Raw genomic sequence first — 13358 nt, forward strand, 5'->3', positions numbered from 1 at the left:
TTCCAGAAGGCATTTCTGCCAAAGAATGCATTTAGACAAAAACATAGATGTTTACATTCAAATACCTCCCCTGTGAATTAGTGACTTGTGACATATATGAATAGACAAAGCCATCGATTACGCGACAACATTCATACCTACGTGAAGACTCAATAGTGCATTGAAGCCAAATTAGGTCGGTTAAGATGGCGACATAACATGTGCAGTTTGAGCTACTCCAGGAAGTGACGTTGCAGGTTAGCTCACTGCTGCCCCCTCTTATTGAGTAACTCAAGTTGAAGGCTGCATTTAGTAACTCAATTATCCTCAACTTCTTCTGTGTGCTATTTAAAAAAATAATAGGATCAAATTGTACTTGTCACATGCTCCTTTTCCTGTAGTCCACTTTCATCTGCTTTGTCTTGCTCACATTGAGGTAGAGATTTTTGTCCTGGCACCACACGACCAGGTCTCTGACCTCCTCCCTATAGGCTGTCTCATTGTTGTCGGTGAAAAGGCCTACCACTGTTATGTCGTTAGCAAACTTAATGATGGTGTTGGAGACAGAGTACAGGAGGGGACTAATCACACACCCCTGAGGGGCCCCAGTGTTGAGGATCAGCATGGCAGATGTGTTGTTGCCTACCCTTACCACCTGGGGGTGGCCCATCAGGAAGGCCATGATCAAGTTGCAGAGGGAGGTGTTTAGTCCCAGGGTCCTTAGCTTAGTGATGAGCTTCGTGGGCACGATGGTGTTGAACGCTGAGCTGTAGTCAATTAACAGCATTCCCACTTGTCGAGGGGGGAAACGGCAGTGTGGAGTGCGATTGAGTTTGCGAGTGGGTCTAGGGTTTCCGCGATGATGGTGTTGATGTGAGCCATGACCAGCCTTTCTAAACACTGCATGGCTACCGAGGTGAGTGCTACGGGTCGGTAATCATTTAGGCAGGTTACCTTTGCTTTTTTGGGCACAGGGACTATGGGGGTCTGCTTGAAACATGTAGGTGTTACAGACTCGGGCAGGGAGAGGTTGAAAATGTCAGTGAAGACACTTGCTAGTTGGTCCGCGCATGCTTTGAGTACACATCCTGGTAATCCGTCTGGCCCCGTGGCTTTGTGAATGTTGACCTGTTTAAAGGTCTTGTTCACACCAGCTACGGAGAGCGTGAATACACATTCGTCCAGAACAGCTGGTGCCTAGATACTCAACTAGAGTATCTGATGCCACAGATCCTCAACTAGTCTAAAGAAAGACTAGTTTTATTGCTTCTTTAATCAGAACAACAGTTTTCAGCTGTGCTAACATAATTGCAAAAGGGTTTTCTAATGATAAATTAATTAGCCTTTTAAAATGCTAAACTTGGATTAGCTAACACAACGTGCCATTGGAACACCGGAGTGATGGTTGCTGATAATGGGCCTCTGTACGCCTATGTAGATATTCCTCTCTGGATATGTGGGATGCTGGCATCCCACCTTGCCAAAAGCCAGAGAAAATGCAGAGCGCCAAATTCAAATAAATTAATATAAAAATCAAACTTTCATGAAATCACATGTAAGATACCAAATTAAAGCTACACGTGTTGTGAATCCAGCCGACATGTCAGATATCAAAAAGGCTTTTCGGCGAAAGCAAACGATGCTATTATCTCTGTAAACAAAAGAGAGAACATATTTCAACCCTGCAGGCGCGACACAAAACGCAGAAATTAAAAATATAAGTCATGCCTTACCTTAGACGAGCTTCTTCTACTGGCACTCCAATATGTCCCATAAACATCACAAATGGTCCTTTTGTTAGATTAATTCCGTCGATATATATCCAAAATGTCCATTTATTTGGCGCGTTTGATCCAGAAAAACACCGATTCCAACTTGCGCAACGTTACTACAAAATACCTCAAAAGTATTAACCTGAAAGGCTGCACAAAATACCTCTTTGCCAAAACATTTCAAACTACTTTTGTAATACAACTTTTGGTATTTTTTAAAGTAAATAATCGATAAAATTGAAGACTGGATGATCTGTGTTCAATACAGGAAGAAAACCAACTGACGCTACATTTCTGGTCACGCGCCTCTAACAAACAATACACTTGAAGTGACCCTCGTTTTGAACAGGGCTACTTCTTCATTACACAAAGGAAAAACCTCAACCAATTTCTAAATCAAATCAAATGTATTTATATAGCCCTTCGTACATCAGCTGATATCTCAAAGTGTTGTACAGAAACACAGCCTAAAACCCCAAACAGCAAGCAATGCAGGTGTAGAAGCACGGTGGCTAGGAAAAAATCCCTAGAAAGGCCATAACCTAGGAAGAAACCTAGAGAGGAACCAGGCTATGTGGGGTGGCCAGTCCACTTCTGGCTGTGCCGGGTGGAGATTATAACAGAACATGGCCAAGCTGTTAAAATGTTCATAAATGACCAGCATGGTCCAATAATAATAAGGCAGAACAGTTGAAACTGGAGCAGCAGCATGGCCAGGTGGACTGGGGACAGCAAGGAGTCATCATGTCAGGTAGTCCTGAGGCATGGTCCTAGGGCTCAGGTCCTCCGGGAGAGAGAAAGAAAGAGAGAATTAGAGAGAGCACACTTAAATTCAGACAGGACACCGAATAGGACAGCAGAAGTACTCCAGATATAACAAACTGACCCTAGCCCCCTGACACACAAACTACTGCAGCATAAATACTGGAGGTTGAGACAGGAGGGGTCAGGAGACACTGTGGCCCCATCCGAGGACACCCCCGGACAGGGCCAAACAGGAAGGATATAATCCCACCCACTTTGCCAAAGCACAGCCCCCACACCACTAGAAGGATATCTTCAACCACCAACGTACCATCCTGAGACAAGGCTGAGTATAGCCCACAAAGATCTCCGCCACGGCACAACCCAAGGGGGGGTGGGGGGGAAGACTGGTGACATCCAGTGGAAGCAGTAGAAACTGCAAGAAGGTCCCTTAGAAATCTGGATTCCAGTGGAAACCCATTAAAAAGAGAGTGACCTCAAAATACAAACATCTGAATGGTTTTCCTCGGGGTTTCGGTCATAAGTTCTGTTATACTCACAGACATGATTGAAACAGTTTTAGAAAACTTCAGTGTTTTCGATCCAAATCTACTAATAATATGCATATCTTATCTTCTGGTTATGAGTAGCAGGCAGTTGAATTTGGGCATGACATGAAAATACTGCCCCCTGTCACCAAGAAGATAATCTGAGTACAGCGCTCAGGCACCAAAACAAGCCATACAGATACCCTCCATGTTGTGGAGTCAACAGAAGTCAAAAATAGCATTATACATATTCACTTACCTTTGATGATCTTTATCGGAATGCACTCCCAGTGCCACAATAAATGTTTGTTTTGTTCGATAAAGTCCATAATTTATGTCCAAATACCTCCTTTTTTGTTCGAGCGTTTAGTTCACAAATACAGCTAGTTCTCACGGCCGCGCGCATTATTTAGCTCATGGCATTCTGCCAGACACCTGGTTCAACCAGCTCTTATTCGCTCCCCCTTCATAGTAGAAGCCTGAAACAAGGTTCTAAAGACTGTTGACATCTAGTGGAAGCCTTAGGAAGTGCAATCGGACCAAATTTACACTGTATCTTGGATTGGCAAACACTTAAACCTACAAACCTCAGATTTCCAACTTCCTGGTTTGATTTTTTTCTCAGGCTTTTGCCTGCCATATGAGTTCTGTTATACTCACAGATATCATTCAAACCGTTTTAGAACCTTCAGAGTGTTTTCTATCCAAATATTCAATACTACTAATAATATGCATATCTTAGCTTCTGGGCCCAAGTAGCAGGCAGTTTACTCTGGGCACCTTATTCATCCAAGCAACTCAATACTGCCCGCCAGCCATAAGAAGTTTAACAGCTTGTTGAGTGTGGTCTTAGTGCCAGCATTGGTTTTTGGTGGTAAGTAGAAGGCTAAGAATAATATAGAGGAGAACTCTGTTAGATAGTGTGGTCTACAGCTATTCATGAGGTATTCTACCTCAGGCGAGCAATACCTCGAGACTTCTTTAATATTAGACATCGTGCACCAGCAGTTATTGACAAATAGACACACAACCCGCCCCTCTTCTTACCAGACGTAGCTGCTCTGTTCTGCCGATGCACGGAGAAGACAGCCAGCTCTATATCATTTGTGTCGTCGTGCAGCGAAGTCTCGGTTAAACATAAGATATTACAATTTTTAATGTCCCGTTGGTAGGATAGTCTTAATCGTAGACTGTCCAGTCTGTTTTCCAATGATTTGCACGTTGGCCAATAATACAGAGGGTAGCAGTGGTAAGAATTCACAGACGAGTAGGCATACAAGGCACCCCGCCTTCCTCACCCTTTTTGTCTGTCTTTTCTTCACGAGGATGACGGGGATTTGGGCCTTGTCACGACAAAAATCTTTGTCCAGTTCGAGGTGAGTAATCGCTGTTCTGATGTCCAGAAGCTATTTTCGGTCATAAGAGACGGTAGCAGCAACATTATAAACAAAATGCATAAAATTTTAAAAAAACGCTATTTGACAGGAGCCCGTAAAACGTCAGCCAACCCCTTCGGCGTCGTTTATTCAGACTACATCTGGTGTATTAGAAGCAATAATTGGTAGCATGATTGTCTTCAAAACATATTTTTGATTTAGATTGACCACGAGGATTTAAAAATAAATTCATTCACTATAATGAGGGACCCGGTTTTCTAACAATGCCTGCAGTACCGCTGTCGGCCTTGAACCTCCGTGGCTTCAATGGAAAGGGACAATTGCTCTCTCCTGGTAATGCCCCATAGTTAAGAGCCTAAACACTGAGACTGCTGCTAATATACTGTTGATGTCAGAAGTTTACAAACACTTCACTGTATCACAATTCCAGTGAGTCAGACGTTTACGTACACTAAGTTGACTGTGCCTTTCAACAGCTTAGAAAATTCCAGAAAATTATGTCATGGCTTTAGAAGCTTCTGATATGCTAACTAACATAATTTGAGTCAATTGGAGGTGTACCTGTGGATGTGTTTCAAGGCCTACCTTCAAACTCAGTGCCTCTTTGCTTGACATCATAGGAAACTCAAAATAAATCGGCCAATACCTCAGAAAAACATTTGTAGACCTCCACAAGTTTGGTTCATCCTTGGGAGCAATTTCCAAACGCCTGAAGGTACCACGTTCATCTGTACAACCAATAGTATGCAAGTATGAACACCATGGTAACACGCAGCTGTCATACTGCTCAGGAAGGAGACACGTTCTGTTTCCTAGAGATCAATGTACTTTGGTGCGAAAAAAAGTGCAAATCAATCCCAGAACAATAGCAAAGGACCTTGTGAAGATGCTGGAGGAAATGGGTACAAAAGTATCTGTATCCACTGTAAAACGAGTCCTATATCGACATAACCTGAAAGGCTGCACAGCAAGGAAGAAGCCACGCTCCAAAACTAAGACTACGGTTTTCAACTGCACATGGGGACAAAGATCGTACTTTTTGGAGAAATGTCCTCTGGTCTGATGAAACAAAAATAGAACTGTTTGGCCATAATGACCATTGTTTTGTTTGTAGGAAAAAGGGGGAGGCTTGCAAGCCAAAGAACACCATCCCAACCCTGAAGCACGGGGTGGCAGCATCATGTTGTGGGGGGGTGCTTTGCTGCAGGAGGGACTGGTGCATTTAAAAAAATAGATGGCATCATGAGGATGGAAAATTATGTGGATATATTGAAGCAACATCTCAAGACATCAGTCAGGAAGTTAAAGCTTGGTAGCAAATGGGTCTTCCAAATGGACAATGACCCCAAGCATACTTCCAAAGTTGTGGCAAAATGGCTTAAGGACAACAAAGTCAAGGTATTGGAGTCCAACTTATTGTGGGAAGCTTGTGGAAGGCTACCTGAAACATTTGACCCAAGGTAAACAATTTAAAGCCAATGCTACAAAATACTAAGTGAGTGTCTAAACTCCTGACCCACTGTGAATGTGATGAAAGAAATAAAAGCTGAAATAAATCATTCTCTCTACAATTATTCTGACATTTCACATTCTTAAAATAAAGTGGTGATCCTAACTGACCTAAGACAGGGAATATTTACTAGGATTAAATGTCAGGAAATGTGAAAAACTGAGTTTAAATTAAGTTGGCTAAGGTGTATGTTAACTTCCGACTTCAACTGTAGATATCTCAAAAAGTGTTGTACGGTGGGCAGAGACAGAGGAAGAGAGGGGAAAAAAAGGGAAAAGAGTGAGGTACACATCTTAAAGAAAAGAAGCATTGTGGAAGAGTAATGTCTGGGAAGAAGATAGATTTGAATAGGAATGGAGAGGAGAACAGGGTGTTTCCAGATTTGATTAATTACCCCCCAAAGTGATAAAAGCAGCTTTTGTGTGTTTGAATGGTGTGGGTGTATCCCAACAATAGAATATTGTGAGCATGTACTGGTCAATAAAAATATGAATGACACATAAACAGCTGATTATGGTTCAATGACTGAGCTGGCTAGAGACTTCTCAGCCAAAAATAGTTTGAAATACAAGATTGAGGTAAGTTTTTTTTAAATTTTTTTTTATTTTATTTTTTTAATAATTTTTTTTGTGCGATTTTCTTTAATTTATGCTTTAGCCAGAAATACGAGTATAGGATGAGTCGACAACATTATTTGGGTATGAGTTAGCAGAATATTAACTTTAAAAAGTCAGATTTTCACTGGACAGTTACTTTGAAACCAGATTTCCCTCTAAAGTCTGAATGCTGCTCTAACACATGACTGGCTGCCTAGATCAGATGACTAGATAAACTGGAGGAATTCAGCCTCTTCCTTTTCCCTCTCACCAGGGCTTCTCACAGTCTAAGGAGAGGGAGATAGTGGGAGAGGGGGGGGCTGCGGTTGGCTGCTTCAGAAGACACATGGACACTAGGGAAGGGCATTTTTAAATAATTGCAGTATTCAAATAAATCATGCATTTTTTTCCTGTATCCGGATAGTCGAAATGCATGTTCTTCAGCACTTTCATGCTGCATAGCCTGCGCGACTCGGGAGAGGCCATCCGCTCTGCTTGTTGCTGCTACAGGGTGTGGAGGGGGAGTGGCGGGGGCGGTGTCTGTGAAACAGGATGGGGAGAGAGAGAAAGTAGCTATAGGACAGAGTGGGGGTAAGTTCAGCAATTCTTTACATTCAGCATTACTACATCAAGGGAAATATAATATTCTTTCTAACAAAGATATCTATACATATTTCAGGATGTTGTGTATCCCTGGAATTAATCAGAATTTAAGTAAACAACTCCCTCTCCCAAAAAAAGTAGCCTCCTGGTATGCGGTAAGTTGTGTTAGGGATAGGTGTTCCGCTAGCCAACAGCCAGTGAAATTGCAGGGTGCCAAATTCAAAACAGAAATCTCATAAAAGATTCCTAAAACATACAAGTGTTATACATTGGCTTATTGATACACTTCTTGTTAATCCAACCACAGTGTCAGATTTCAAAAAGATTTCACGGTGAAAGCATGACCCTCCATTCTGTTAGCGCGTTTTGTTCAGTAATCCACTGTCTCAAACAACATCCGGTGAAAATTCAGAGCGTGAAACTGAACAAAACACAAATTCTCATAGTAAACATACATAAAAGATACAAGTGTTATGTTTGCAATTAGAGGTCGACCGATTATGATTTTTCAACTCAGATACCGATTATTGGAGGACCAAAAAAGCAGATACCGATTAATCGGCCGATCTTTATTTATTTATAAAAATAAACAAAAATGTGTTTGTAATAATGACAATTACAACAATACTGAATTAACACTTATTTTAACTTAATATTATACATCAATAAAATCAATTTAGCCTCAAGTAGATAATGAAACATGTTCAATTTGGTTTAAATAATGCAAAAACAAAGTGTTGGAGAAGAATGTAAAAGTGCAATATGTGCTATGTAAGAAAGCTAACGTTTCAGTTCCTTGCTCAGAACATGAGAACATATGAAAGCTGGTGGTTCCTTTTAACATGAGTCTTCAATATTCCCAGGTAAGAAGTTTTAGGTTGTAGTTATTATAGGACTATTTCCCTCTATACCATTTGTATTTCATTAACCTTTGACTATTGGATGTTCATATAGGCACTTTAGTATTGCCAGTGTAACAGTATAGCTTCCGTCCCTCTCCTCGCTCCTCCCTGGGCTCGAACCAGCAACACAACGACAACAGCCACCGCATCAAAGCAGCGTTACCCATGCAGAACAAGGGAAACAACCACCCCAAGGCTCAGAGTGAGTGAAGTTTGAAACGCTATTAGCGCGCGCTAACGAGCCAGCCGTTTCACTTCGGTCACACCAGCCTCATCTCGGGAGTTGATAGGTTTGAAGTCATAAACAGAGCACGAAAGTGCCTTTTGAATGAATGTTTATGCGCCTGCTTCTGCCTACCACCGCTCAGTCAGATACTTAGATGCTTGTATTCTCAGTCAGATTATATGCAACACAGGACACACTAGATAATATCTAGTAATATCATGATCATATCATATCATATCATCATCATCAATAACCATGTGTAGTTAACTAGTGATTATGATTGATTGTTTTTTATAAGATCAGTTTAATGCTAGCTAGCAACTTACCTTTGCTTACTGCATTTGCGTAACAGGCAGTCTCCTTGTGGAGTGCAACGAGAGAGAGGCAGGTCGTTATTGCGTTGGACTAGTTAACTGAAAGGTTGCAAGATTGGATCCCCCGAGCTGACAAGGTGAAAATCTGTCTTTCTGCCCCTGAACGAGGCAGTTAACCCACCGTTCCTAGGCCGTCATTGAAAATAAGATTGTGTTCATAACTGACTTGTCTAATTAAATAAAAGGTATAACATTTTTTTTTTTTTAATCTGTGCCCAAAATACCGATTTCCGATTGTTATGAAAACTTGAAATGGGCCCTAATTAATCGGCCATTCCGATTAATCGGTCGACCTCTAGTTGCAATCACAAGACCCCATATTACACAATAAATGTTTGTTTTGTTCGATAAAGTCCCTCTATGTCCAAAAACCTCAGTTTTGTTCAGTAATCCATTGGCACAAAGCGTTGTCACAGCAGGCAGACGAAAAAGTACCATAAAAGTTTGTAGAAACATGTCAAACAATGTTTATAATCAATCCTCAGGTTGTTTTTGTCATAAGTAATCAATAATATTTCAACCGGACAATATCTCCGTCAATAGAAAAGGAAAAACAAGAAGGGTGCGCTCCCGGTCACGCGCAGAAAACATCTCTGGAAATTTCCACTGTCCACTTATTGAAAGTGGTGTTTCTCCCTCATTTTTCAGAGTAAAAGCCTGAAACAATGTCTAAAGACTGGCCACATGTAGTGGAAGCCATAGGGATTGTGAACTGAGTCATAAGTCTTTGTATGGTGGATAGGCTTTCAATGGAAAAACAGCCGTTTCAAAATAAATAATAGCATTTCCTGGATGGATTTTCCTCAGGTTTTCACATGCCATATCAGTTCTGTTATACTCACAGACATTATTGTAACAGTTTTGGAAACTTTAGAGTGTTTTCTATCCAATACTACCATGCATATGCATATCCTAGCTTCTGGGCCTGAGTAACAGGCAGTTTACATAGGGCAGCTTATTCATCCAAACTACTCAATACTGCCCCCGTTCCCAGAAAGGTTTAGCAAAGTGACAGAGTAAGTTGAGCCACCTTGGGGTAAGTGGGTGGTGGTGTCCTGTGACAGTGGGTGATGGTAGGTCAAAGTTAAATTCATGGAATGGGGTTGTGGTGTGTTGTGTCTTCAAAGTATGCCTACATTCAGAAATAGATCTCTCTGTTCAATATCACTTACCCTTCTATTTCTTGACCAGTTTTCTTGCACACAAAGTCTTAAACTGGTCATCTGCTACTCTATCATAGCCTCTCTTTCACACAATTACATGTTTGTCTTCTTTTTGTAGTCAATGTACCTCTTCAGTGTCATTCAGTTTATTTGTTCATGCTTTGCTGCTGCTCCAATGGACTGCCCTGCTCTCACTTCATTGGCTACTTTTTTAAGAACCTCAAAGGGGGCCTAGAATGCTGGTTGTGTTATGTTTGTATACAGGGGTCATGATGTCTGCGCTGTAACAATAAAATGCATTGACATATTGCAAAAATACTATACATATTATGCATAAAACAGACTAAATGTAATCATAATTTGTATTGGGTTTAGCGGCCATTGTCTCAAGTTACCCCAAAGCAAACATTTGGGCTATATTAACCCGCACAGCTACTTTCAAGTGCAAGGATGCACATTCATGCTAGGTTTAGGGACCTCATATTGTAGCTTACAGAGATCCCAACTGATGTACAATGCTACCTTAAAACGATCTACATTGGTTGAGATACAAGCATCGTGAAACCACTTAACACATTACATTTATTTGACTTTTGTGAAAATCTGTTTCTTGGAACTAACTCGATTACCACTTCCTCCATGTGGTTTCTTCCTTCACAGACTCCAAGAAATGATGACCTCTTCCTAAATATTTGGTCAAATAATTGATCCTGTGTATGGTTTTCTAGAAACGAGGGGAGGCTCAACTAACCCTTTGGCTCAATTTACCCCACTCTCCCCTACAGACTCTCGCTAGTTAGACGGACATGGCATCGGTTATCTATCATATCTTCGGGTAGTGCCTGTATTTACTCCATCAAAACCGATGTAAATATAAGATATACTTTATATAGTCCACGCGAGATGGACATTTTGTCTTCTGCTTTTGTGTTTTTTTCCACCAAAAAAGTCCAGAAAGTGGCCAAAAAGAGTAGAACCAGCTCACTTGCTTTTACACTATGATTTGGCTATTAGATGTTCAGTGTTTCTTTTGAAAAACAACAGTTCAGTTCATGTAACAGGGTTGACCTTTTAAAATGGGGGACAGATGATAATGAATCTCTCATCACATTAAGTAGATAATAATCTTCAGAATTGAAATTTGTCAAAGCAACAAAGTAACTGGGGCTTTTATAATGATGAAATGTTTGGGTTAAGTGTGTTAATATCTTCCTAGAAGTCAAAGCGGGTGCATGGAGAATTTTGGGCGCGTTAGCAAGTCTTTATTCATATTGATTGAATTCAGCCCAAATTCTGATCTTTTTTTTCCCTTCTCTCTCACTAATTGATCTTTTCAATCAGATCTGCTCTGAAAAGATCTGATGTGATTGGTCAAAAGACCAATTAGTGGAACAAATTAGGAATTGGGCCGCCTGTGTAAATGCAGCCCATGTGGTCTATATTAAAAGGCACTTTATTTAATATAACAAGCTTTTATTTAAATTCAATGTTGGCGCAAAATTTCGACTTCAAATATCAAAGGGATGCAAAAGCCCTCATTTGGTGGAACGATCCATTAATTTATCATACCTTGTGTAGTGGAAATGTTCTGTTACGACTGATACACAAACAAACAGAACATGGAAACATAAAAAAAAAGCTCAGATTGTCATTGTGGCAACTTTGTCTCGATAGTATGATGTTGGACCGGAACCAAAGCCAGACAAAGGTTTCCAGTTGTTACTAGGGCTACTTCAAACATAGAAACATGACATCGATATCATAAGACATTTTAATTCACAGTGTTTACCAACATGCCATGAGGACTTAAATTGAATTGAGGACATAGTAAATAGTACATCTTATCTTGACATGCAGTATTTGACAAGGAGAATATGCAGTTTTTTAAAATTTTTATGAGACTAGAAGCCCAGCCTTATTAGAGACCCTCAGGAGCCCACCTAATGGAGGGGATGACACACACACACACGCACGCACACACAATAGCACACACACAGCAGCACAATTAGAGAGCCAGACACACACACCACACACACATTGCTCACATATACAGTACACAGCAGTGTTTTCAAACCGGGAGGTACGCACACATGCTGAGTAACACATTGGCAGCAGTGCAATTACAGAGGAGGAAGTTGTTTACTAGCAGAGGTAACCATGGACCCTCTTATTATTTCCTACAACACACACACACACACACACACACACTGATTTACACAATGTATTTCCAAGCATTGGAACCACCCCCATGCAAATTAGCCAGAGAAAAGAACCCAGCTTCTAAACATCTCTCTCTCTGTATGTGTGCACTTGTGTCTTTGTGTGTGTGCGTGCGTGCGTGCGTGCGTGCGTGCGTGTGACAGTGGTAACTAGTAGTGGTAGAACCAAGGTTGATTAAGAGATGATGTAAAGGGAGTTATGTAAACGCTAAGCAATTGACGCTAATAGTTGTAGCGTAGTCATTACCAATATTCTATTCACAAATTACCAGCTGAAACAAGGTGTCTAAAATGAAGCTAATGCAGTGAACCAGGAAGGAGTCTTAGATAGTGTTCACAAACAGGTCCTTGTGACAGTAACCCCTTACCAGACCTGACTCCTTGCACACTAATGGAATCTACTAATTAGAGAGCGGAGGGGGTGATTGTGTGTGTGTGTGATTAGACAGAGAGCCCCAGACCTCGTTAAGAGGCAGCCTTCCACCAGTCCTTCAGGGACAGAGATTCATCTGATCTCTCTTTTTTTACACACACACACACACACACACACACTGGAGATCTCTCTATCAAGCTGTATAGACTTCTCTTCATCTATCTTTTCTTTTTATATCACTTTCTCTCACCCTTTCTCTCTCTCTCTCTCCCTACCTATCCTCGTTCTCTCTTCTCACTCATCGTCTTCGTTGTCTTTATATGACTTCATTAACACTAAAACTGCTGGGGCTTGAGGGATCCCCGTTCAAGCTAATGAGCAGTCATTTTGACTGCAACATTCTGACAGTGTAGTTCATACATTTCCTATGTGCTATTGCAGAAATAATAATTTGGTTGTGTTTATGAAGGTCTAATGTAACATTAAAATACGATTTTAATTGTATTTCAAATAAAACAATAGCATTTTCATTAGTTTAAGTTACTGTATATGTAAAAAAAAAAAACAAGTTAGAACAATTTTTGTAAATCAATTCTATTTGTGGAGTTTCTTTGTTACAACTATAAAAAATGAACTGTATGTGTTGGAACACAATAACAGCTTCTTTTTGTCAAGGCAAAATTCTAAAAAATACCCCAACCTCCTAGACGCACGGTCAGCAAGATGCGCGGTCAAATTATGAAAACATCAATAGCCTCAACATCATTATGAGCCACAAGTAGGCTTGATAAGATACATAAATGTTGATATGACAGCAGTCAAAAAATGTAATTATTTATGTCGAATACCATGGCGAATTTGTCTGTTTTTTTTGTGTGTAAGTGGTGGTAATGCTCTAAATAATCTCCAAAGAAAAGTATTCCATATACAGTGGGGCAAAAAAGTATTTAGT

At 40.6% G+C, this 13358-nt stretch overlaps 1 protein-coding gene across 5 annotated transcripts in view; it reads left to right on the forward strand.

The window, feature by feature from the left end:
- LOC118397711 (1-phosphatidylinositol 4,5-bisphosphate phosphodiesterase beta-4-like) overlaps positions 1–13358 on the forward strand; it is a 167067-nt gene that overhangs the window by 11202 nt on the left and 142507 nt on the right. The window contains exon 1 of one of the 5 annotated variants that reach the window (XM_052470713.1): positions 7104–7137. The exons of the other annotated variants lie outside the window; for them this stretch is intronic. The gene's annotated coding sequence lies outside the window, so the exon portion shown is untranslated. Of the gene's footprint in view, positions 1–7103; positions 7138–13358 lie in introns of those variants that run through there. 5 annotated transcript variants of the gene reach the window in all.

This window comes from Oncorhynchus keta, chromosome 19, assembly GCF_023373465.1.
Source record: "Oncorhynchus keta strain PuntledgeMale-10-30-2019 chromosome 19, Oket_V2, whole genome shotgun sequence".
NCBI classification, from domain to species: Eukaryota; Metazoa; Chordata; class Actinopteri; order Salmoniformes; family Salmonidae; genus Oncorhynchus; species Oncorhynchus keta.